The sequence below is a fragment of the Pseudopodoces humilis genome, chromosome 5 (assembly GCF_049639895.1).
Source record: "Pseudopodoces humilis isolate 2021_Gansu_Grassland_sample_001 chromosome 5, ASM4963989v1, whole genome shotgun sequence".
NCBI classification, from domain to species: Eukaryota; Metazoa; Chordata; class Aves; order Passeriformes; family Paridae; genus Pseudopodoces; species Pseudopodoces humilis.
This window is the reverse complement of record NC_142204.1, coordinates 21,724,176-21,749,373: the sequence shown is the minus strand read 5'-3', so window position 1 is coordinate 21,749,373 and position 25,198 is coordinate 21,724,176. Positions and strand designations below refer to the sequence as shown.

The window sequence follows — 25,198 nt, the reverse complement described above, 5'->3', positions numbered from 1 at the left end:
GTATTATTAGCTTCAGTGGTCAATGTTCATCAGGAGTTCATCCTGCCTGATTCAGTCCTGGTCTGTGATGAAGCCTAGTGTGTCAGTCCTTGACAAATTAACAGGAAACTAAGGAAAACAGATATTGCTAAAGACTTTTGCCGCATATAAAATGTACTAACCATTGTAAAATCACTTGGAACAATCTGCTTAGATAAGATGCTAATGCATTTATTGGATTTGCTGACATTTAACAGAGGAATTTACTTTGAACATAATCCATAATGGATACTAAAAGGGACAGGAGTCCTTGCAAGATGCCAAGAACTCCAAGAAATTAGGGTTTGTTTCCTATACTGTGTTTATAAATAAAATATATCAGCCCCTGTTTACATTCTGAGTTCATTTACACTCAGACAATATTCATAAAATGTCTTCTTTTTATAAGAGATCAGATCAGGGATAGGCTCAGATTTTTTATCTTGACTTCACTCTTACATGTAACATTTGGAGACTGACTGACAACACTTATTTACTGCACAAGCTCAGAGTGGGCAAGAGCCAGCATAGCTGTTTTGCCATTCCCATTTAACCTCTACAGAATGATCATTATTTTACTCACTTATGTTCCACTGTCAACACATTTACTGGCCTTCCTATTCAAGTTGGTTACTGATGGGACAGTTGGGCTCAATAACTTGTCAAATTAATCACTTCTTAACTTGTGAGACACATTTCTAGAGGTACAAAAAATGTACTGCATTTCCAGGGAGGAGGTTACAAAATTAACTAATGGTATTTTGAATATTTCACAAGTTGGATGAGATTGTTGAGTTAGTCATTCAGCACACTGGGAAAGCTGTGAGCTGCAATGAGATTTGTAGCCTTCTGTGTTTATTCTCTGTGATTTTCTCCCAGATTTAATCTCAATTACTTCCTCCAGTTCTCTGAAATATCAAATAATGTTTTTCCTTCATTCTTTTCATTTATTTTTGCATAGGTCTCTGGCTCCATTGTTCACTTCCACCTTTTCTTTTACCATGCTGCAATTTCTTCTTCTTTACCTATTCCTCTCTCCACCCCCTCCTTTTTACTTTTTTTTTTTTTTTTCCCTTCATGTGTTCTTAATACTTATTTTCATTCAGCTTTGGAGATCTGCATTCAAGGACCATCTTCTCACTCAGACATTCTCAGCCTCTTCCAGAGTCCAGGTGTCTGTTACTGCTCCTTATTCCTCCACCAACCTGTTCCTGCTTATGGCTGGAGTACTGGCTTCTTGTCTTAGCTGAAAAGGAAAGACCAACAGTGACTTTTACTGTTGGCAGCCATCCTTCTTTTCCTCTTGTGTTTCTTCTCATCTGGTAATTGCCATCAGTTCTGGGCAAACCATGAAAAAGTCACCAGACTGGCAATTTCCCATTTTCCAGCATGCTGTTATCACCAGCACCTTAGGGGTTGAGTTCTCTGTTAGATACCAAAGATACCAAAGATATATCAAGATTATGTAATGTTCTAATCAGGTTGTGTCTTTTTGCTAAAGGAAAAGATCCTCTTATGGGCATTCCCTATGCTTTTTATAGAATAGCATTGTTAAAAAAAGGCTTGCTAAATTTCAGTGCCTACAACAGTATGAGCACTTAAATGTGTCTATTCCCAGATGAGAACCAGCATTAACAATGAGTTAGCTTTTAGACTGTAAATCCCACCAACGCAAGCCATAAAAGGAAATTGAAAAAAAAAAAAAAGAAGAAATCAAGAAATAAGCAGCAAACTTCTTCAGTGATTTGTCTGTGCTCCAGAGAACTGTTCTTTATTCTGGCTACTTTTTACTCCCTCCCACTGACCAGATGTTTGTACTTGCAGCCATGAATAACTGCTTTTAAAAAATCAAGGGAATCTGGAAATATATAAATAGATGAGAAATTTGGAAAAGGGATTCCTATAACTACAGAAGTACAGAAGTCAGGCTGATTTTCTTCCCCTCTGAAGAAAACATGTGTCAACTGAAAAATTACCTCTGTATCATACAGAGATTACTACTTCAGAACTTATTTCCCAAGTCAATGTTTTCGTAACAGCAGTAATAGATTCCACCTAACTAGTTCTTTTTTACTACTGCACCTTTTGATTCCCTCTGGAACAATTTCCTATGTGATAATTGTTTCAGAGTGTTTAATTCTATTCATCCTGACTGTTCTCTCTGCGGTGATAGCTGCAATCACAGCAGGTTTTCCATGGCCCTGGTACAGAGGAAGCAGCCTGCTGGGCCAGGGCTCACCTGGTCCACACATGGTGCTGCTCTGTTGCGAAGGTTTACATAATCCTGTAAATCCTGATTTCCCTGTGAAAACTGATAATATGCAGTGCTTAGTATATTTGTATAGCTTTTCCAGAGCTTTGGTCTCAGCACCCATAGCCTCTGGTGACTCACTGAGGCCAGAGATGAGATCTTGAGTCTTGAGTCTTGTCCCAAAGAGTCTCAGACCTCCACTGAGTCATGGCATTTGCACCAAGCTCTGGAAAATTTCTGAGCTCTTGCAGCTTGACATAACAAAAATATGAAAGTATAAAGAATCTATTTGACATTATTTGCAGTGACTGGTAAAATTCACTTGTTTTACCAGCAAGTTCCTCTCCTCTGAGTTCTGCTCATTGGGCCTTATTTTACGTAGCCTGTTCAGGATCCTATCTAATTTCCATTTGTTTGGGGCATGGCCTTTAACATGCATACCAATTAGAAGCGATGTAATTTTTCTCATTAAGAGCCTTAACCATTCGAAAACACCTTTGTGCCCACATTTCCAGCAACTACCGTCTAGCCTGGCCTACTGTTATGTTCATTCCACCTAAACTTTCCAAGTGCATGATGCAGCTCCTTGATTCCATCCTCTTTGCTCACTGCCCAGTCCAAGTCCACACTGCAGTGATATTTCTGGTGTCTGGTTGGCTTTGAGATGGTCATCCCCCAGTTTGAAACAGCCGATGAGCCAATGTTCTGCTGATGTTCTTCATTAGCAACTAGTGTCTAGGTCTTGGGAAAGCAATACGTTTGAGCAGTAGTACTAGAGGCAGAGCTGGGAGCAGTCAAGAGTAGCTACAGGAAGTGGCTAAGGAATGAACTGTACACTATACCCAACTGCAAAGTGCTTTATTCTACTACCCAGCTTAGCCCTGTCAGGCTGACAATATTGTGTGAGATCCCCAGGCAATTGTTGTTTGTCCTCAAGTACTGCTGAGGGTCATATGGAATTTTGACACTCAAGTTGGCACTCTGGTGTTGAAGAATGGATCCTTCAGAAACATGGTAAGCTTTCAGCACTACCAGCTGAAGATCTGGTGCTCAGTACTCAGGAGACAAATGAAGTTTCAAAAGCTGCAGATGGAAATTTTCTTTTTTCTCTTACCTACTCAGAGGAGTAGGTGTGAATTTAAACTGGTGGGGACAGGATATTTTTAGTACTGGAGTTTAGTGATTTCTACTAACTACTTGTCCTCCTGCATTTGCTCTTCCTACTTCATCCATATCTGTTGGTCCCTGGTGAAATGACACGTCATGGAGAGCATATTGCTTTCAGACTCCTAAAACGAACATCACTGCTAACAAACTGACATAACATTTCCAGACAAGCTTCTTCAGTCCCCAGAGAAAGGCTGGTAACCTGGGGCTTACAAATGCAAGGAGAAAGAAATTACCAAAGAAAAAAGAAAAAAAAAGAAAAAGTATCTACATGTTTGTATCAAAATTAACTGGCAAATACAGAGTTGTGGGGATACTGACTTTGTTGTGCAATCCTGTTATTCAAGGAATGGTGATCAGCCATGTTAAGATATGTTAACATCAGATATGTTAAGATTCTAACATAGAAAGTGTCATTTTCTCACTAAACTTGGTGTGGATCTGCACAACTATCCTGTGGACAGGCTGGAGACTGGGTCTACTGAAATTTTCTTCAAAGGATGCCTTTGAAACAGCATGTTAAGCATGTTACATCAGAGATGTACACTATGCTGAAATTGCACTGCATATTTGAGGCATATTTGTGAAGTCTCAAGCTCTCTGGCCAACCTAAACATTTTGTGACAAATAGCTTCAAGCATGTCCTTCTTCTGAGGCTACTCTTTGCAGCAGAGGAAACTCAAAATTAATATTTTCCAAAAGGCTGCCTCTTTTCCTAGCAGAAGGAATAGGTCTAGAAATTCAACTGGAACGTAATATTAATTCAGCTGGTGTGATTCCTCTTTGAAATCAGTCTTCTAATGTCTTAAGACAGTATTCTTTGCTTGCACCTCTGCTGGATTTCACTTTTTGTCACCTGAAGTTAGTTATTTAGAGGTGTTTCCAGCCTAAATTGTTCTGTGATTATGTGTTATGGACATTCTGCTATCAGTTACAGGATAGGTAGGCCACAACTTTCTTTATTCTGAGCCTAAATCTGCCCAACAGGAGAGAGAGAGAGATTATCAAATTAATCATTGTGTGCACCTGCTTACCAGCACATATAAGAACTGATGTACTGAGGTAGCGGGGCAGGTGGATGGAAGTTAAGCAGTAACAGCTGTATCTTCCAGCATCCCATTTGTCATGCAGGTGTCACTTGCATCTTTAGCATGTGAATGCTGGTGGCTAGGCTGTCTTTCTGCTAATGCCTTGTTACACCAATCCTGTCAAAATATTCTTAAAAAATGTCATTTATTAATGCCCTGGTTTATTAAAAATGCTTAGAAGGGAGAGTATCTATTGTATTGTTTCAGGGATCAAACCCCAAATCTGATGGCAGAATCTAATTCTAACTGTAGCCTACAACAAATAAAAGCAGTTTGGACTATCATAATGTTCTGAGACCTTCAATGATACCTTGGCATCTGACTTTTACTTGTGCCTATTAGTAGGTTATGTGGACTTTTTTTACCATAGGTGTCATCATTAGAAAGAAACTGTTCATACAGGCACTTCTGAGCAATGCAGTCAGTACAAGCTTGAAACAACAAAATCTTTATTAAGGCTCCATCTTCTCCATTCCTGTAATACCCAGCCTTACACACCAAAGCTATGTTAATAGAACATTGATGTGGTTGCAAACTGAAGTATACAAAATTAGGAAATGACAACTAAGTTCTCACATGCAAATGGATTTTGATACCCCTTTTACAGATTATAACACACTTATTAATTACATGATGACAGAGTGATTTACTACCAGATCCTTACTTTATTTGTGCAGAAAGATGAGGTGCTGACTTCATGGCACTCTTAGGGTATTGTCTTCTATCTTAGCAACATCTGAGTTCTTCACCCAATCCTGCTTTTTATCTTGCATCCCAACACCCCATCAAATCTCATTTGTTCTCTTTTTCTCTCCTATTGAAGAAATAAACTCATCATTGTTAATTCCAGTATCCATCCCTACCCAGGCTTGATGAGAGAGGGATAACCAATTTAAAAAAAACTCAGTTTTTCTCTTGCAGTGGTGAAGAGAATATTTTTAAAAAATCATTTGCTGTCAGGGATCAACAGATGTAAAGCCTGGTAATGACTCTAAGGAGAGTGAGCTACTTTAGCTGCTGTGTTAGTCAAGAAAAAAGCAGAAGTCTGAGCTTACTTTATGGGTATAGATTCTTTAAGGATGCAGCTGTTCCCTTTTATCAACTCTCTACTAAGCACATACAGATTTTTAAAGGCTCAGTTAGTAAAATATTTTTATTTATTTATTTTTTTCTCTCTAATGCTCCCAGACTGGTATCATTGTTCCCTAGCAGAATTCGGAAAGGATTTATAAACCATCACTAGTTCTGAGGTTCCAGCTGCCAATCACTCAGTAGTAAATATCCCATAAAGTGGATAAAGAAAAGAAAAATAAAGAGGGCTTGCACTAATCCTTCCTTTCAATAAGCAAATTGATAAAAATGAGGTAATAATGAAGCTGAGTGATTGCTCTAACAAAGCCACCATTGTACTTGGCATAAAGCCCACTCCCAAGGAGTGACATATCTTTTTCACCTGGATCTGGGAGAAGGCAAGGGAAAACAGTTCCTCCTGCTAATAATCACTTGTCTTGGCTGCATCTATTTTTGTACCTGGTTATACTGAGTGGAAGAAGGTGGGCAAAAGTTTCAAAAAGCCACTGGCATCAAGTCTGGTATTGGAGAAATCTCTCCAGTTATAACCTCTCACTGGAACTGTTGTAATGTCAAGTTGACATACAAACAACAAAGTAGCACACTTGGAAATATTTTCAAAGTGAGTAAAGGGCACAGTGCCAGAATAGTTTTTTGATTCCAGCACTGAGCTCTTGTATGTTGGTTGGAAAAGTGTTGTTTAAAATTATTTCCTCTGTAGATGAAATTCTTTCCTTAAGAGACTTAAACATGTGCTGATTTCACTGGAAAATTTGCTTGGTCTGGTAATTTCTTTTAGGTGATGCAGGAACTGTGAATTCTGACACCATCCATGGTGAAAGTAAAAGCTTATTCCTTTCCTCAGTACACAATCTGATAGGGACTGCAATTTCAGAGGAAGTAGCAATGCTAGCACCTGTGTGGCTTCCAAGCTCAGAAAGACAAGTATGAGTGTAAAGTATCTTAAATTTCTTGAGCATTTTTTTCTGGATTCCTTCAATGTCACCCTCACACTCTGAAGGTCTGTCCTTTTTCTGGCTTTGTCTGCTTGGCCTCTACTGTGTCTGTCAGCTTTAGCTTCACCCAAATGAAAGGAAAACCCCCTACCATGTCAAGATACAGTCTGAAGCACAGACTATTGAAGTGTTGAAGTACTACTCTGAAAAAAGAGGTGTTTAATGTTGACAGGTTCATTGGCACTAGTGTTGGTCTTGCCTTCTTGCCTGACCTTAGCATCAACTTCCCTGTAAGTGCTGTTGAGACTGAGGAGGATTATCCTTGTTACTGACAGTTTCACTGCTGAGATGGGGTGACCTGTCCTATTCTTTTGCCAATGTAGCAAATCCAGATCATAACTCACAACTTCTGAAATGTCAGCAAGAACACAGAAACTTTCTTTAGCACTGACAGTCCTGCACAGAGAGCAGGATGAAGCTCACAGTCACACTTCATCCCCAGCAAAAGAACGTTTTAGTTTATTCACAGCCCATTTCTAGGATACACAACCACTTGTGGCCACTTAAGTTCACATTAACTGTTCAGACTATGCTCCCTGCTCATGTTCAGAAGATTGTACACACATTTTCATTGTGCTTTAGTCTGACAAGGACATGAAAGTGGACTTTCTGCTACCATCTTTGTTAAACTGCCAGAAAACTTTCATACTGGGCACTCTTATTGTTGCACTGGCCAAAAAGCAAATAAGCCTGAGCCATTAATCAGATGTGGGGTTTATTTTACTCTCTTTTCACTGGAAAGTAGCAGCTATAATCCACTTCTGCCTTCTAGAGAAATCCTCCTAGAAAATATTTAAAACACAACCTTCATGGGGAAAAATATGGAAGTTCTAGGGTTTGACTGATAATTACTGTATTTTATTACTGGCCAAAAACTTTCCTATTTGATACATTAGGTGGTGATCCTTATAAAAAGGTCAGGGGTAATTTCTTTTCCTTTAGTACCTATTTTCAATCCAGGTACTTTTTTCATACAGATTCTAAAGGCCTGACTATCAATATAAAACTTCAAACTATTATAACAATTCTTGATATCATGCTTTTACTTGTAATAGGATCTATGTTTTTCTTATTAATCCATTATTTTAATTTTGTTTACATTTTGTATTTACAATTACTCTTTAGTCCTGTATAGATTTTTTTTGGTCAGACTTAAAACACCTTTAATAAGAAGTCAGTGTAAATGTGACAAGGGCCAGATGTGTTACTACTGACAATGTGGGTACCTGAGGAAGCAATCCAAGCATTCATAAGGCACATACCCAACCCACTGAGTCAGGGGCCTTGGGGCTGACACACAGTGCTGGTCATAAAGGACACTGCTTGAACTGCATGGACCTTGAATGGACATCTTAACATTATTTACATAATCATTATTAGGCTCACTATTGTTGGTTGTCTGAAGAGGTTGTTTCATTGTGGGGATAATTAATTTTTCGTAAGTATTCTTTGAGCTCATACAACAGGCAGCTATTCCTACATTCTGAAACACTCTGTCAATGATGGAATGAGCCCTCCTGCTCTCTTCAAAAAAAAAAATAAAGACACCACTCCTCAAACTACTGCAAGGCCAGTTTTCTTTCTAATTAGCATCCTGGCTCTGGGGAGGCCTGTATTGGTAACACTTTCAAAAGTTAATGAAGCTGTTCTGGAAACAATTAAACCTTCCATGTATAAAACAGGTACTGCTAATGGAAAAAAAGATCTTGTTGTGATCGAGTTGAGTATCCTCTTTTTCACCAGATAGTGAAAGGTGTCCTTAGATGAATTAAAATCTAAATGTATAAGGCTAAGACCAGAGGTATAATACATCCTGTGCTTTAATATTTCCAGAAAGGCTGGCAGATATTAATTATACATGTCTACAATTCAGTTAAGGCTTTTCATACTCCCAAGCATTCACAGTGCAGCACAATAAATGGCCAAGTGTAACAAAGGAAACACAGTAATAAGAAAGAGACACTGGATCCACTGTTGGCTTGGCAGTGAGGTGAAGCAGTCAAATAGAAACAATTATTAAAAAAGAACCTCATAAAAGTGTGTGTGTGTATAAATGTTTTCCCAGAGCACAGACTAGGACATCAAGGATAGTTCAGCTCAAATAGCAGTGAAATCAGTGCAGCTGCTCCACTGACTTTGACATACCTTGATTTAGGCTTAAGAGTGTCTTGGTCAGTTTCCCCTTCCTAGCCAGTGAAATCTAAAATTATTTGGAAGTTTTTACAGTGTCACTTTTCTTCACAGAGGATTCTGTAAAGGCAATGATACATGTTAACACAGAGCATTTATGGTACTGTAAATTATCCAGAATTTTGCTTCAAATAGCAAAGAGGTTAAGATTCCTTTACATAAAAAAAAAAAAGAGAAAAAAAATAGTGTAAGAAATTAATTATTTTCTAAGTTATGCATGTCATATTATCAAAATAGCAATCCATTATTTCTGTAAGTAGAAACATAAGATTGTCTTGACCATGGTAGGTTAAAACTTAAAGAAGTACTATCAACCTGAAATCAGATTATCTTGATAAAATTAAAATTGCATCATATTTGTTCTGCATATCTTCACTTTTCACAGTTTTTATTGGTTTAAAATCACTACTCCTTTAAAAAGACCAAGCAAAAGAACAAAACCCCTCAACTCTTCCCTAAATGACTGAGTCACAACAAACGGAAAGTAGCAAATGGCAACAATGGAAGAAAAGTACAGAGTTCTGTCCGAAATACAAACAAATGTATTTCCTTCACAATATTTTTCTTATAAGGCATAACACTATGTAAGCCTCGAGTTATAGGTGTTTACCTTTTTACAGCTAGAAGTACAACTGTAATCTGGGAGAAACCAACACGAAAATGAAATTAACACAGAACAATCTGTGTTAACTATTTCTAATCTAAACTATTGTCTGAACTCCAAAAGAAGTAATTTCTGAATTAATAATTAAATTTCCTTTGCATTCTTAAAGTTTTAGGCTTTCATGATGTTTTCTGGTTATTTAAAGGCATTCAGTTTACCAGTCTTTATTTTTCTTCCAGTTCCTATAATCCCAGGCAATCTGAATCTTGCTCTTTCTTGGGTTTTGTTGATTTTACTTTTTTGTTGTTGTTGTTTGTTTGTTTTTTCCCTGTAACTTGCAGAGGAAATCTCCATTAAATTTTAATTTACTGCCCATTGTGGACAGCATATGTAACGGAGCTTCTACTTCATGCTCAAGAACTGGGAATTTATTTTTCCGGAGTAGATTAAATTTCACTTATTTCTTGCCTAAATGCCTTTTCCTACTACAAAACATGACAGACTCTGCAATAGTGCTGTACTCATTGCAGCAGCACATGGCAACGAGAATCTCAAGGGTTAGGATGTGCTTCAGACTTTTGGTCTTGCTCTCCATGCTCTGACACTATCAACAAGTTGTACAATTTAGCATTTAAAAGAGAAGCAATTCACAAACAGAGTCACAACTTTCTGTGGATCAGTTAGCACAATCCAGCCAGCCTGCTAAATCAGATCTGACTTTCTGTTTGCTGTGGGAACACCCTGAATGGTTGATCTCATGAAAAGTAGCTCTTTCATCAACTCTACATAAAAGAACACAACGGAGAACTTTGCTTTCTTGGTGCATATCCCACATCTTGAGTGTGCCACAGCAGCATCTACCTCACTAGGTATTCAAAATGCCGATTAGCCGCAGCACCATGTGTGTAGGAATGGGGACAAATAAACCTCCTGGTTTTCAGGAATATTCTAGCTTCTATTTCAACTGGCACATAATGCACTATTTAAAGTAGTAATGCACTTTTCAGCCGCCTCCTGAACAAAGCACTGTCTTTTTTTCCCAAAAGACCTCATAGTGGTTGAATTCAGCTAGAACAATGAAGCAACTGTAAGAATGTAAAAAGGACTTCATTGGTGTTAAATGGGAGATGAACTTCATGCACTAAGTTTGAATACTTGTGGGCCTTACATCTCCCTTTCACACAAAATGGTAAAACTGGAAGTAATTTTATTCTTTTAATCAAAAACAAGTTAATCTGTAAGTGTATAAGGTCTCATGAGAAGACTTATTACAATTTTATTTACTGATGTTCTGGTGTAGTGAAAACATTGTAATTTGTTTGAAGTTCTGAACTGTTATGCCTTTGTTTTTTGTTCCAGAAAGGAAAAAAATGAGACCAAATACTCATGTTATAATTTTACATCACTGTAATTTTACAATCCTTTAACATCATCTCAAAATTTATGTGTTCCTATTAAAAAATTAAACATCTGGTTTACAAAATTTTTAAATAATAGGACCATTAAACTTTGAGGTTTTTGACCTAATGAAACAATCATTTAAAAAAAAAAATCTATATGCCTGACATTACTTAAGGTTTTGCGCTTTTTTTTTTGTTGTTTGTTTTCTTTAAAATGCAAATAGACATCTCACTCCAGAATCTGTGTAATTTCTAGAAACCTTCCTCCTGGCTGAATGAAATCTGAAGTGCAAATATTTGCATCCAATTTCTTCTACCTGTCCTTGGCATAAGTATCCTCCTGCACTGCTTGTTTACTCGATGTCCAAAGTAATTGCCACTTCAGGATTTCCAAGGACAAAGACCGATAGAGCAATTTTACTGTGACTGTGAAAAAGATTACTTGCTTATAAACACAATTTCTGCAAAACTCTATCTTCATAGGTAGTCATTCCTCCTGTCCCTGTTAGGTTTTGTACCTTACTCGTGGTAAGCATTCTCTGCTAGAGCCTCTGACAAACATTGCTCTGGGTTTGGACAACTGTTGGCCTTTTGTGAGCAGGTCACAAATCTGACAGATACAGAGCAATTTAAAGTAAGACATGTTGTCCCAGTATGAAGTTCCATCATTTGTCATGTATGGCAGCATATCAGATAATCCTAATAATCCATGCTGCTCTTAAACACTAAGAATTTATGTGGGTGCTGAAAGTTCCCTGCTCTGAACAGAAGATAAGAACATTAAGAACCTCCAGAAATTGTTCATTATTTTGTAGGATCAGACTCTGGCAAGTTAGTAGTTTTGAAGACATAGCATGAGGCTGGAAACTATGGAACTACTGAAAATTCTAGTAACAGAGAGTGGATAACCTGGTTTTCTTAATAATGAGGCTGTACACACAGTCCTGCTTCATCCTCCCTACATCCCCAGAAATTCATTCATTGTGATGGACACCAAAGCAGTTACAATCCTCCCACAGTGCAAGAAAGCATTATTACTTGTAGGCTGATCCTTTAGCTTCACAGAGGAGAAAGGAGAGAATTAGCCAGTTCAGTATAGCTCATTTCTGGCTTTGATTTGCTCATCAAAATAAGCACATAGACACCAATCTGTATGTTACCACAGCTATTCCAGAAAATCCTTACTATCAAAACTAAACTATTTTTACAGATAATCAGTATTGTTGGGGGTTTTTTCCCCTACAAAATGCTCTCCTAGTTATCACAATATGTCAAAATTTTCAGTTAGTAACACTTATGTGATATCAGTCCAACATCATGATTTACTTCATTTCATCTGACACCACTCCTGACTAAAGCATCAGGAAAAGGATGCTGCTGGTGGTAGAATAATTAGCTTGATGAACCAATATCTTAACCTAGTCTGCCAAATACTATCTTGCTATGAATAACCTATTCCAGAGTTCATAATACTTTGGTACAGTATAATGCAAAACATAGTTTCTGCCCAATAAAAAACTTCTGCATGAGTTACAGCATTCAAGCAGCTGATGTAATGAAATTGGCATTCATGATATCTTTTAGAGAACAACACTTTTCTCTTAAACTATTCCCTTATCCTTCTAGAAGAAGAAAGCAGTTAAATCCTGGTTATTAACCCAATTATTCATACTTTTGATTATTTATAATGCTACTCAAGACACATGTATACTTTGCTTCATCTTCCATTTTAAGAATGGATCAATGCTTTTCTAAAATCGGATTGTACGCACATTTGTTCGTTTCTGTTCTTCCATATTCCTCCTGGAATTTCAGGTACCCTCTACAGCCATACACATAGGTTATCAGAGTCCTCTCAGAATGCTGATGTATTGCAACAATCCATTTTACATCGCTAACGAAGTAAAATTATGAATTAAAATAAATAAAAAGAAAGGCGTTGATGGTTGCTCTATGTGCACGAGGAATAAAAAGAATTAACAAAAGGTGCGCTTATCACTTGACTCTCAGCAGCTGACAGCACGCAGAGACATATCGCAGGGACAAGCTCCGCCACATGGAAGCCAGAAGCCATCGTATTTATTCATTCCTGACGCGATACCGGCGCTCGGAGTTGGGTCCTCCACCGCCGCCGGAGCCCGAGGCCGGGGCCGGGCCGCCCCGCGCCCTTCCCGCACTCACCCGCGCCGGGCGGCGCTCGGCACCGCCGGGCCGGGCGGCGGGCGCGGGGCCGGCGCTGCCCCCACGGCCGCGGGCCGGGCCGGCCCGCCTGTGAGGGCCGGGGCGAGCCGGCTGTGGGGCCCGGGCCGGCTGTGAGGGCTGCGGAGCCCCCTCGGCGCTGGCCAGGTGTAGCGGCCCGGGGCGCCCCGCGGCGCGGGCGGGCGCTACGCGGCGGCGGCCGCCGCTGGTTGGGCGCTCGGCGCCTGTCGCTGGGCGGCGTGAGAGCGGGCTGGCCCCGCCTCGGCCCGCGCCTCCGCCCGCCCAGCCACAGACATGACACAGACACACGGGAGCTGCAGCCGCCGCTGAGCCAGCCCGGGGCAGCGCGGCGGCGGGCGGGCGGCTCCCGGCACTCGCCGAGCGGCAGCGGCGGCTCCCCGCTCCGCCTCGGCCCCGGCCCGCCGGGCGGGCAGCCCCGGCCCCGACACCCGCAGGGGGCAGCCTGGCACGGGAGCCGGCGGGGGAAGGCTGTCAGCGGGGAAGGGGCGGGAGGCGAGGAAGGAAGGAAGGAAGGAAGGGGAAGGGGGCAGCCTGGCACTCAGGTTCGGAGGCGGTCGTCAGGCACGAGCACGGAGCGAACCCGGTCGGAGCGCGGCACCCAGCGGTCGCTGACGCCGGGCCGGCAGCAATAGCGGCGACCGCGGCGGTGCCGGTGGGAGCCTCTCCGTGCTCGGCTCCGCGGTGCCGGTGACCTTCCCGGAGCTGATCGCCAGGCCGGGGCAGGGCCTCTTCTCCCCGCGGAGAGTGTGCACCAGGCCCCGGGGAGAGGGCAGGAGGCTGGGCCGTAATTCCCCGTCGCCCGCGGGTCCTCCTGGCCGCCGGCGGGGCCTGTGCGCCGCGCGGTTCGCTGCCGGGGAGAGGGGCGGGGGAAGGCGAGCGGGACGGACGGACGCGGCCGGGCTGCACCTCGGGACAGCGCGGGGCGGGCAGGCCTCGGGGAGAGCTGAGCTGAGCTGGGCGGCGGAGGAGGCGGCCACCTCGGCGGCGCATCCCGGGAAGAGTCGGGACCTCCCCACCGCCCTCCTCCTCCTCCCACCGTTAGCGGCTCCTCGTCCCGGGCAGAGTGGAGCTGCCGCCCGAGCTGGGACCCGCTGGCTGCCACCTCCGGAACGCCGGGCTGCGGGGACGGAGCTGGAGCTGTCCGCCTGGAGCAGAGGAGGGGGAAGCACTGCTTGCCTGCGCGGAGCAGCCGGCGCTGAGCGCCCGTCCCGGCGGCCCGGGAGCCACCCGGAGAAGGTAAGTGCCTTCTCGTCCAGTCTCTGCTGCTTTTGGAGGTGTGGGGCGGAGGAGGGCAAGAAACAATCGGTGAGTGTCTCTTCCAGCAGTCCGGGGAGGGGGCACCCGGGTCCAGAGGGCCGGGCTGGCATCTTTATCTGTTGGATTTTAATCCCCATCAGATCCGGAATCGAAAGAGATGCTCAGGCGGAGGCGCGCGTGTCGCTTCCCGGCACAAAGGGGCACGTCCCCCCGGCCGAGGGAGGTTCCTCCGCTCCCCTCGGCGCTCCGCTCGCTGGCTCGGCGCCGCACGCTCTCCGCTCCGGCCGGGCTGCGCTCCCGCTGCGCGCCGGCTCCAGCCCCGCTTCGCCTGGGTCCCGCCGAGTGCCGCTGCTCTGCGGCCGGGGGAGCCGGGGACGGCGGCCGCGGGTGGGACGGAGGGAGTCGAGCCGCGGAGCGTGAGCGCTCTGCCCGCCGGAACGGGAGCCGGGGGCAGAGCCGGAGTTGGGCTGGGGCGCCGAGCCGAGCAGGGTGACTTTCCCCCTCACCCGCCAGGCTCCCTTGCAAGCCTCCAGCCCGGGGAGCGCTCCTTTGGGAAGGCTTCTGCTATTGCCTCGTATCCGAGAACTGTGTCATTTAGCTCGTTAATCCCTGCGCACCGGGGATGGGGGGAAAACAGCAACTTGCGGCCCTGTGGAGGTGACGTGAAGTTTGACAATGCCTTATGTAACACTTTTTGGAGACATTCCTAGTTTTTCTGCTGTGCCCAGTTTTAGTAAGCAAGTGGTTTTTCTTCTTTGTGGAGCATCAGACAAGCGATCTTTGTGTTTTCACCTGGGTACAGTGTCTTCTGCTTTGTTCAGCTTAGAACAGAGGTACTGGTACACAGCATATAAAGTCTACTTTTCCCCTACGTTCATTTTTTACTGAAAATTAGCCAGCGGAGACATTTGAACAGTTGTTACGAGGTCTTACCTTTTTCTGTATGTATCCACATAGCACGCTTAAAATTACTACAGGAAACATTTTCACAGCACTGATTGTCATGCGTGTATTCGGGAAAGTGTGGATGCCAGGTTGGAAATGACAATAAATCAAATGTCTTAAACATTTTTAGCTTCTTTTTGGACAGTATTAGTGCTGGAAATGCTGAAAAGAGCAGAAAGCACCAGGCTAAATCAAGTGCTGTATTAAAATCAGACCTGGCAGTTGCCAACAGGTCAGCATATTTTATTTAATGATACCTGCTGCATACAGATTTAATTTTCTGTGTACAAAATATTTTTTAAACTTGTTCAGAAATAGAAGCAGCGGGAAATTTGATAAATGGGTTGAAAGGTTCCCTAGTTTCTGTAAGGGATTATGGGTTCTACCAGGAAAAAAAAAACCCAAAACAAAAATATAAAGCTGGCCTCACGCACAAAAAGGCAGAGTAGTGCTTTGCCACATCTCTTCAGACTCCCACTGCTTAGAGACGCTAGGGGGACTGGTTTGGGTGGGCTTCTTCCCCTCATTCAGTGGTGAAAATGCACAGACTATTGTGATAATACCTATGAAATGTTCTTTTTTCTAGCCTTGTGGAGCTCCATCATTTTACTGTAAGCTTAGAGGAGAAATCATATGTAGAAACTTGGGTGATGAGTTAAGGGCAGAGGGTCTTCTAACAAAGTCATTTTGCTCCCTGCTGCAAGAGAGATTATCTGAGGTTAGTTTACTTACAGGAGTAGGACAAGCTAACCTTGCCTTGAATATCTTCACCGTGTTTCAGTTTTTTTTAAATGAAGAAATGTGAAGCAGGTATCCTTATACTTTTTGAAAACTGGCAATTGCTGGTAGGTATTCCAAGTTTGAAATGTGAAATTCTTACTGCTTAGGTGTCCTGTGACGGCCCTTGATCAGAAAGGCTGCAAGTCATGTAAGAGCCGCAGTAACTGCAGAGTCTCTGATGGATAATTGGATTGGTAGGTTGGTTTTGATTTTTTTTGTCCTTTTTTTTTTTTTTTTGGCTTTTAATTGCCTGCAGTAGTAGCTGGTGCCTTCTCACTATCCTGTTGATGTTTAATTCTCCTGATTTTTGGGTTATGTTGTGTGTGGCATCTTTTGTGTTTGAAGTATGTACCCTCTTCTCAGTTGCTGGTAGGGAAAGCATAACTTGGAGGTATTTGGCAGATAGAGCAAGATACTTTTCTTTTTTTTAATGCCTGAAATACACATGACAACTTCTTTTCTTTGTTGTTTAGATGACGTGAGAAGATTGTAATTTTTCTCAAGTCTGGAGAAATATGCACTGGTTTTCGTTAAAGGAGCACTGAAAGTAGTATTACTTATATCTTGAATTCTCTGTATCAGCTATTCAGTCTGCAGAAATTTCAGAGCACAGTCCTCAGAAAGCCAGAGTGCAGAGCAGTGATGAATGACTGCTTGCCTGTTGGAAACATTAAGATCTGTCAGAGGCTTGATCTGAAATTTCAGTGCGTAGGACTTTAATATTAGTAAAAGTAGTATTCCTTCTGAATTAATTATTTTAGAAAAGTGTTAAATTAGGCATCTCCCAAGTGCACTTAACTCACTGAACTGAAGTGTTCTTAAAAACAATGATTTTGAACTTGTGAGACTACTTTCTGCTCAAACATGTGGCTTTTGATTTTACCTGGGATAAACAATCAGTTGTTAATAGACCCATATTCTCCTCTTTTATCCTTTGTCTGATTATTTTTTATTTTTTAATGTGGCCTTATAAGAGCAATCTTAAGAAACAAACGCAGGCACAAAAACAATAAAACAAGTTTAGTTTTTTTGTCTGATGTTTATAAAGGCTAATAATTGCTAAAAATCATAATCTACATGGCATAGAAAGTCTTTGCACTGCATGCTAAGCTCTCTCTACATGAAAATTCCTATTGATGTTGATGGGAGTGTTTGTCTAGATGCAGAACAGCAATTTATTATTTAAAAAAATGTTACATTATCCTTATTTTGTGTCTTGTATGAAAGCCTGTGCTAATGAGCTCTTGTCAGTTTTGAAGACTTTTCATCATCTGTATTAGAATAAATTAACAAAATGTCTGTTTTAAGGATATGAGATTTCTGGTGTATCTCCTTTTCCTGTGTCTGTGCTGATAACATTAAGATTCGGGTGAGAAGACAACATAATGGCCGGTGCAAATTTGCAGTTGGTTATTCTTCATGAGTTTGTCTCCATTCTCTCCAGAACTGGCTCTGTTGTTTATTTGCCTAATGCTGTGGGTATAGAACTTTCTCAAAAGTCGTTTTGTGTAAGGAAACATACACAATGTTCATTGCAAGGAAACTTGCACACATGTCCATTGCTCTATTTTTGCTCTGTTGTCTGGGTTTGGTTCATCTTCCTTTTTATAGTGAATGCTAGCTTTAAAAAACAACCATTGTTCATTAATGCTGGCCTTAAAAACAGTCATTGTTCATTAATCCCACACTTGGCATAATTTAAGAGCTGGAGAGTCAGAACTACCTCAAGGAAGATATTTTTACTTTTCCTTTTTTTATTTCCTTTTCATTGGATCCCTAATTTTTCTCTTCTTTGTCATACACCCACCTGAAGATAAAGGTAAAAAATGAGGGTTGTACCTTATAGGTATTCATGACCCTTTTGGTGTCACTTGGTTCAGTATTTGAAGGTCTGTCCTGTCTTGTCAGAGCTTGTTCAATGCATGACTGTAGAAAGGGAGTAGCAGATAAGAAATTCTATTTTATTTGGAAGCTGGTGGCTGAAAAATCAAGGAGAAAATTGCTAGAAAGGATTATCCTGGCCTTGGCACTGACTTTGAAGAAATCTGCCAAGGCTGGAATCCTTGTTTAAGTGCCATCTGTGTCAGAATTAGAAGCGAACTGTGTAAAATAGTTCCATTACTCATTCTAATTTGTAGATCTGACTAGGTCTGATAAAGTTTACAGTAGTATCCACATCACCTTCTTTCTTGGATATGGCTACTATTTCCACAACAGTGGAGTTTACTGGGTAGAAGCTACACCTAAAATTATCTAAAAGAACCCCAGCAATGCCCAGCCAGTACTATAGCAAAAAGTCAGATCTGATCGTGTAACCCTGGTGGTGGAAGAAGCTAGAAATCTCAGTTTATGACAGGCAGAATGCAGTCTTTGTCTCTAACACCCACATAAGACAGGTATGGCTGAAAATAATGAATTGTTTTTTAAGGCTGGAGTTCCCTGTCCTCTTGCCTCTAGTCTCTTGACTAGTGAGTGCTAGAAGGTAGATACCATCGCCGGTCTTCTCCAGTGCATTTTTGTGTATTGATGAATCATTTCTGCTGCTCCACATCTATACCAATTTTTTATCCTCTGGGAAGAATTGAGCATGATGACCAAGACTGTGTGTGCTGGCTGAGAGGCAGCTTGTCAAGGGTCACATCAAGGAAGAGTGGCCTGCTTCACTGTTTTCCCAGGAATTTATGAAAATTAGAGAAATTGTAACAATTTCTGATCTGCTGTTGTTTGGCCAAACTGCAAGTAGCAGTGGTAACATCACTAAATAAAATAGATAAATCTAATATAAAAAATACATAAATCAGACCTTTCTTAAATGAAGACAACCGCCGTATCAGTGAAAACCTGCTTTCACTCACCTGCAGCGATAGTTACAAGAAAACAAGTGTTCAGGCAAGAAAAAAAAGTAATTATTTTTAGCAACCCTCTGCTTCCTTCGCAAGAAATTTGCTGCTGCTTAAAACTTCCAGGGAAGTTAAGTTGTTGAGTTGCATCTCTCAAGAGTTTCTCTGCAGTTTATGAATGAAATATTAACATATGGAGTATCAACATTTCCTTTCTACTTTAGCTTTTGGATTTGATCTGCTGATAGACATTTGGCAGCTAAGACTTAGGACTAGGAGAAAACTAGAAATTGTTACTGTGGAATGTTCATTTAAATACAAAGAAAAATGAAGGATTTTGTTTTAGTGGGACACAAGAGGAAGAGGAGAGAAAAGGCAGAGAAATGAATGGAAGGAATTCTAGACATCAGTTTATTTTTTGAAATATGAAACTGCTTACAATTTCTAAATGGAATTAGGGATGAATTTAAGTTGTCCTTTTGGAAAAATGAGTGTTTCTCATTGTAGAATATAAAGTGTCACTGAGTGGTGGAATAGGGTGAGCAAGAATTGACAACTAGTCAAATGAGGTGACGTTTTCAGTTGATATTTAGACTTCTCAATCCAGCTTCTTCTGGTGAGGTTTCATTGTCTTACTCTTTCTGACTCCCCTGCAGACCCCCTTGAACCTCAGTACTAAATTCTCTCAGTAATTGTTTTCCCTTCTGTCTTCAGTTAATGCTGCTTCTAATCAGTACTGCAAGTGGGATTTTATGTTTAAAAATTACCAGATGTCAGTGTATGAATCTGCTTAGTTCAATACTTTTTATGCTGAAGGTGCTAGGAAGGTGTATGCCACTGGATGGAAATAAGAAATGAAAACCCATCATTTTAGCATTATTAAATACCCAAATATATGTTCTTTAGTTTGTGTTGTTCTTAAGAATATTAGCTTTCATTGTTTTGTTACCAGAAGGGATGTATGAGGCTTCCTGGTATTTTTATATAAAAATGAACTGGCATTCAAACGAGGCTCTTCAAGCAGCAGTTAAATTCTGTATTTCTGTAGTCTCACCATTTTTTCAATCCTAAAACTGGTTCTAGAGCGTGACTCAGATTCAAACCTGTAGGTTGTCATTCCTGTAAGACAAATTTTCAAATATAAATTATTGGCTGGCGTGCTTGGGAATTCTTAAATGAGATAAAGATGGTTCCTACTGCTTTAAAAGGGTGCAATTGTCTGTATTTTTGGATTCTTCCATATTGAGCATACTGTACAATTAGATGCTGTTTTTTCAAAGTAGAGAATTGGAGCATTGAAGAATGAGGTCCCTGTAAAGGTGGACATTTTTTTGTTGCTATTATTGGAAAATGTTATAACTTATGTCCTTGATCTTGATCTTCTAGAGCTATTTAATATCAACTGCATTTATGAGAAATCTTTTCCTCTTCAGTGACTATTCCAAGTAGTAGAAATCAGTAGGTGATGATGTAGTGAACAATTTTTAGTTCTAGGAGAGCTGCATGTTAACATTAACTTCCACAAAGCAAAAATGATCAGTTTAAGAAGTGGTAAAAGCTTTTAGTTTGTGATGTCGTCCTCATTGAGGTTCATGTTGTCACGAGTGGGGGTGCTACAAATGAAGAAAGAAGGAAAAAAATCACTACAGATACCGAGTGTATTGGAACGTAGGACATGCTAGTGGCTAAGCCAAGCCACTTGGTGATGAGCAGGTACTTTGAGAAAGAAGCAATGTGTATGGGAATAAATTCACATCCTTGCATAGTTACTCTCAGACCTCAGGTGTGAAGAAGGGAATATAGCCACAGTGGCTAAAGTTCCTGCCTTTCCTTCCAAACATTACAGTCTGCCTGCCTTTTCCCTTGTTCCCACTATAATGCTACTCCAGCTTAAATGATGCTACTCCCACTATAATGCTACTCCAGCTCCTAGATGAAAATAGCAGCTTCTAGCAAACTTCTGGGGTCATTCAGACTTAGACTGTTTAGGGTAGCCACGTAGATCCTTTGTTGTTGGAATACCTTCTTTCCTCATGAAGGCATTGCTTTGGGAATGATTCCTGCATGGCCAAAATCAGGATGTTCTCCAGCTGGTTTGGAGAGTGGAGAACCATGCATAGTAATGCCTTGCAATACGGTCATCAGTTTTGCAATTTACATCTCTGCTGTTGCTATCCAGAGTCTTGCCCTTTGCTTTTGTATGCTATGCTGAGGAAGTTGGACTTAAAATCTCAGCTTATTCATGCCACCAGTTGCCACTGCTCTCACACCACTACTCTCAGCCTGGCACCTGAGGTATATCCAGCTGCATCGTATTCTAAAAGCATCTGAGGTGCTGCTTAGTAAGCTTAGATCTTGGTTTATATTACTGTTGCAATATGAATTAACTGTGCACAGTTGGTGAATGGGTTGAGAAGAAATATGTTCCTACCATTTTTTCTTTATTAAGATGAGCAAAAATAGTAGTATTGTACCATTAGCATGTAGGGAACGGAAACTGACGACAGTATTTTTCATACACGGAATAACTTTGCCAATTTCCTAGTCTTAGACGTGTTGTGGAAATAAATCAGTAGGTTCCTGAATGCTTTACAGAGATGCTTAGGGTGAGGAAAATGACAGTATAGAAGGATAAACTCATTCTGTGACAACAAAGTGATGCACTGCAGGTGAAGTGATTTGAGCAAAGTTGCCCAAGTGGTTAATTAAAAAAACAAAGAGCAGAACTCTGGTTTCCTGAAAGAGTCACTGTCCTGTGCCTTAAACATGTGAAAATTCCAATGTCTTTGACAAGAACTATTGCTTAATACAGTTGTGCCTTAGATGATGAAATCAAGTCCCTAATGATACTCAGCATACAATAATTATATTGTGTAAATATTCAGAATTTATGTGCATCTTTAAACAAACAAGCAAAAGTTAGTTGGCAGATGGAAGACAAAATAAACGGATCAAAGTGAAATTTGCGAATACTCTTTGTTGATTTAGAGGTGGTACTGTGACCGCACTGAAGAAAGGAACATATTTTACTTCTTGAAAATGGAAAATAATACAACAGTTAAGGAAGGAAATAGGAAAATGCTTGAAGGAGTAAGTTAATATATATCTTGGTATTTACAAGTTGCGGGTTATTGTTCTTTAATATATATGGAGTTTGTCTATGGTCAGGTGGTGCTAACAGCATAGAGAATGTAACTGGAAAAGGCCACTGCCATTTAGAAGAAAAGTCACCGTAAATGAACAGTAAGGAAGCCAGAGTTTCCACTGAAATATTGACACATGTAAACTAGATTAAAAATATGGCAGTTCTATTGATTGCATCATTTTATATCAGCTTTGAGCCATAATAAGCAGGGGCATTTTTCTGAACAGAGAGCTAGTGCCATGTTCTGGGCAAATTTGTTAAGGGTGCAGGGGTGGAGAGAATGAGAGAAACAGAATTGAGGTAAATCCATGTTTGCAAGGTGTCTGAAGGTGATGTAGTTTGATAGAGAACAAATTTTTCTGACATCCTAAAGCTCTTCAAATTTTTCATGGTGAGTTTCTTCCCTTTCTGTTCTCAGTTTAAAAAATACTGTATTACACATCAGCGTAAAGATTTCTGGATCTGAGGTTAGTATCAATAATTCTTTGAAATAATTAATTTTATAGCATATCTTACTTCATGTGTTTGAGTTTTGTTCCTCAGTTTCGTCTGTCCTGCTATTGGACATTGATGTTAAGAAAGGCCCGAGTTTTGTTTCTGTTAAGATTTTTTTCTTTTCCTTTGGCCCTTAACTTCATACTTTAAGTTGTAGTATATGAAAGTAATATGATCTGAGAAAAGATTTTTGACATTCTGGTTGAAGTAGTGGAATTGTGAATGTAATACAGAAAGCAGTTGTTTATTCATTTTATTAAAATGCCTAGAGGCTCTGGTTGAGAGAGAGCTCACTGCATGCTGGGTGAAGCACAAATACACTGAGTGTACCGAAGGACACTTTATGGTCAGGAAGGCTGGTCTGAACCAGCTGGTTTGTGGCTGGAAGGTTTCTGGAGCAGCACTGCTTTAGAAGAATCGGGTAATGGTTGAGGTTGGAAGGGACTGCTGGAGGCCATCTGGTTCTTGCACAAGCAGGGCTACCTAGAGCCAGTTGCCTAGGATGAAACCCAGATGGCTTTTGAGTATCTTCAGGACTCACAATCTCTCTGGGCAACCTGTGCCTGGGCTCAGTCACCCTCACGGTAAAAAAGTGTTTCCTGATGTTCAGAGGGACTCCTGTGTTTCAGTTAGTGTATGTTGCTTCTTTTCCTGTTGCTGAACAGGATCAGTGAGAAGGATCTGCCTCTACCATCTTTATACCCTCTCTTCAGATATTTATTCTTGACATTCCTCACTAGTTTTAGCTCCAGGTGGGCTCCGACTTTCCTGCCTGCATTTCTGCATGCTCAGGCAGTGTCTCTGTACTCCTTCCAGTCTGCCTGTTCCTGCTTCCTCATATTGGATGCTTTCTTTTTGTGTTTAAGTTTTGCCAGGATCTCCTTTTTCATCTGTATAGGCCTCCTGGAATTTTGTGTGACTCCCTGCTCTTTGGGATGAATGCTTCTTGCGTTTGGAGGAAGTGGTCCTTGAGTATCAAGCAGCTTTCTCTGACCCCTCTTTCCCTCCAGGGCTCTATCCCATGGGGCTGTTTTCAAGCAGGTCCCCAGAGAGACCAAAGTCTGCTATCCTGAATGCCAGGACTTTGATCTTGGTTTCTTGCCCTTCTCCCTCCTGTTGGTGTTGTGAATGCCACCAGGGTCACTGCCACCTTAAGGCTGCCTATGACCTTCATGTCCCCAAGGAGCCCTTCCTTTTTTTAGTAAGTATGAGGTCCAGCACAGAGTGTCTTGCTGTTGGCTCTGCTATCACTTGGGTCAGGAATCTCTCAGTGCTCTCCAGGAGAGCTCTGGATGGTTTTCCCTGGCTGTGTTGTCCTTCCTGCAGACACCAGAGTGATTTAAGCCCTCCCCAATGAGGACCAGGGCCTGCGATTGTGAGGTTGCTGCTCCCTGTCTATAGAGGGCTTTATCCACTCGATTTCCTGGCCAGGTGCCCTGTGGCAGATGCTCACTCACTACAGTGTCATCCATACTGGTCTGCTCTCTAATCTGTGCCTGTAAGCTCTCACTTAGCTCATCATCCATGCCCAGGTGAAGCTCTGTGTTTTCTGATGCCTCTGTCATGAAAGGTAACCCCACCTCTAGGTCCTTCTGACTTGCCCTTCCCAAAGATCTTGTATCCCTCCTTTGCAGCACTCTACTCATGCAAGACATTGCAACGTGTCTCCATTCATCCCAGCAAGATTATAACCGTGAAACTCCACATAAATCTTGAATTCCTCCTGTTTACAATATTGATGTTTATTCGTGCAAAAATAAATTCCACCACGGAGGGAAGCAATTCAGATGAAAGCACTGTTTTTGCCAGTATAACTGTGACTAGTGTGGCAGCTTCTGCTAGCCAAGTGACGTCAATCAGCAGTCACTCTTCACACCATCAACCAACATGGATGGGGTGTCAGAAATTCCCAATGCTGGAAAGCACTCCTGCCCAAAAGTGCTTAGAAAATAAAGAAGAGTGTGCTGAAGTGTTTGAAAACTGGTAGTTTGTACTTTCCGCCTTTTTAAAATTTTTTAGAATGTACTTTTAATCTCAGTAATTGTTGTTTGAGTAATGCCTGCTTATTTGTTGGTGGCTTTGTTAAAATGCCTTTGGAAAAAATACAGTCTGTATTCCTGTGTTGGGATCTACTGAAAGCAGCAATGTGGGACAATTCTGAAAAAAATCACCGTAGTTTTGGGACATAACTGATTTTATCTGTTAGATTGCACTTTTTTTTTCATTGATGTGGTATTTTAAGTCTATTTTTATATTTAATTTGAAAGTGCTGAATTACAGTAGTATTTAATACCATTTTTCTACTATCTAAACAAAAACCTTTAGCAGGATTGAGACAGCTCCCAGTGCACCTGCCATGTGCTGGTAATTTATGAAGATGAAATGCATCTAACATGGCAGGAACTGAGTCATTCATCACAGATAGCAAGAAATGTAAGTCTCCTTGTATTTTTTTTCTTTTCTTTACCTGTATTCACCATGCATCTCTGAGTTTGTGATACAACTATATTGATCACCACGAATTCGTTCCATTTGGTCTGTTTTGAGTCAGGTACTGAGATAATTTTTAGGACTTGGTGTCTTTGATTAATCAGAACAAAGTGGAATTTCTGGTGGTTTTAGTGGATTGAGCACTGGTTTTTCAGCAGGTCAGAGATAACCCTATTAAGACATAAGCATTTTCAGGATCTGTTTGTCATATTGATTCCATC

The 25,198-nt window shown here is 41.2% G+C and overlaps 1 protein-coding gene and 1 long non-coding RNA gene across 7 annotated transcripts in view; one reads left to right on the top strand and one right to left on the bottom strand.

The window, feature by feature from the left end:
* Window positions 1–1,096: 1,096 nt before the first annotated feature.
* LOC148184294 (uncharacterized) lies at window positions 1,097–12,798 on the bottom strand. The gene is made up of 4 exons (XR_015772447.1): window positions 12,578–12,798; window positions 8,757–8,861; window positions 5,189–5,338; window positions 1,097–1,264 (listed from the first exon to the last, which is right to left on the bottom strand). It is a non-coding gene; the product is annotated as an uncharacterized LOC148184294 (long non-coding RNA).
* Window positions 12,799–13,638: 840 nt separating this feature from the next.
* LARGE1 (LARGE xylosyl- and glucuronyltransferase 1) overlaps window positions 13,639–25,198 on the top strand; it is a 276,790-nt gene continuing 265,230 nt past the window's right edge. For 5 of the 6 annotated variants that reach the window (XR_015772471.1, XR_015772470.1, XR_015772469.1 and 2 more), the window contains exon 1: window positions 13,639–14,261. The gene's annotated coding sequence lies outside the window, so the exon portion shown is untranslated. Of the gene's footprint in view, window positions 14,262–16,114; window positions 16,202–25,198 lie in introns of all 6 variants that reach the window. The other variant, XM_005527546.3, reaches the window with a different exon arrangement.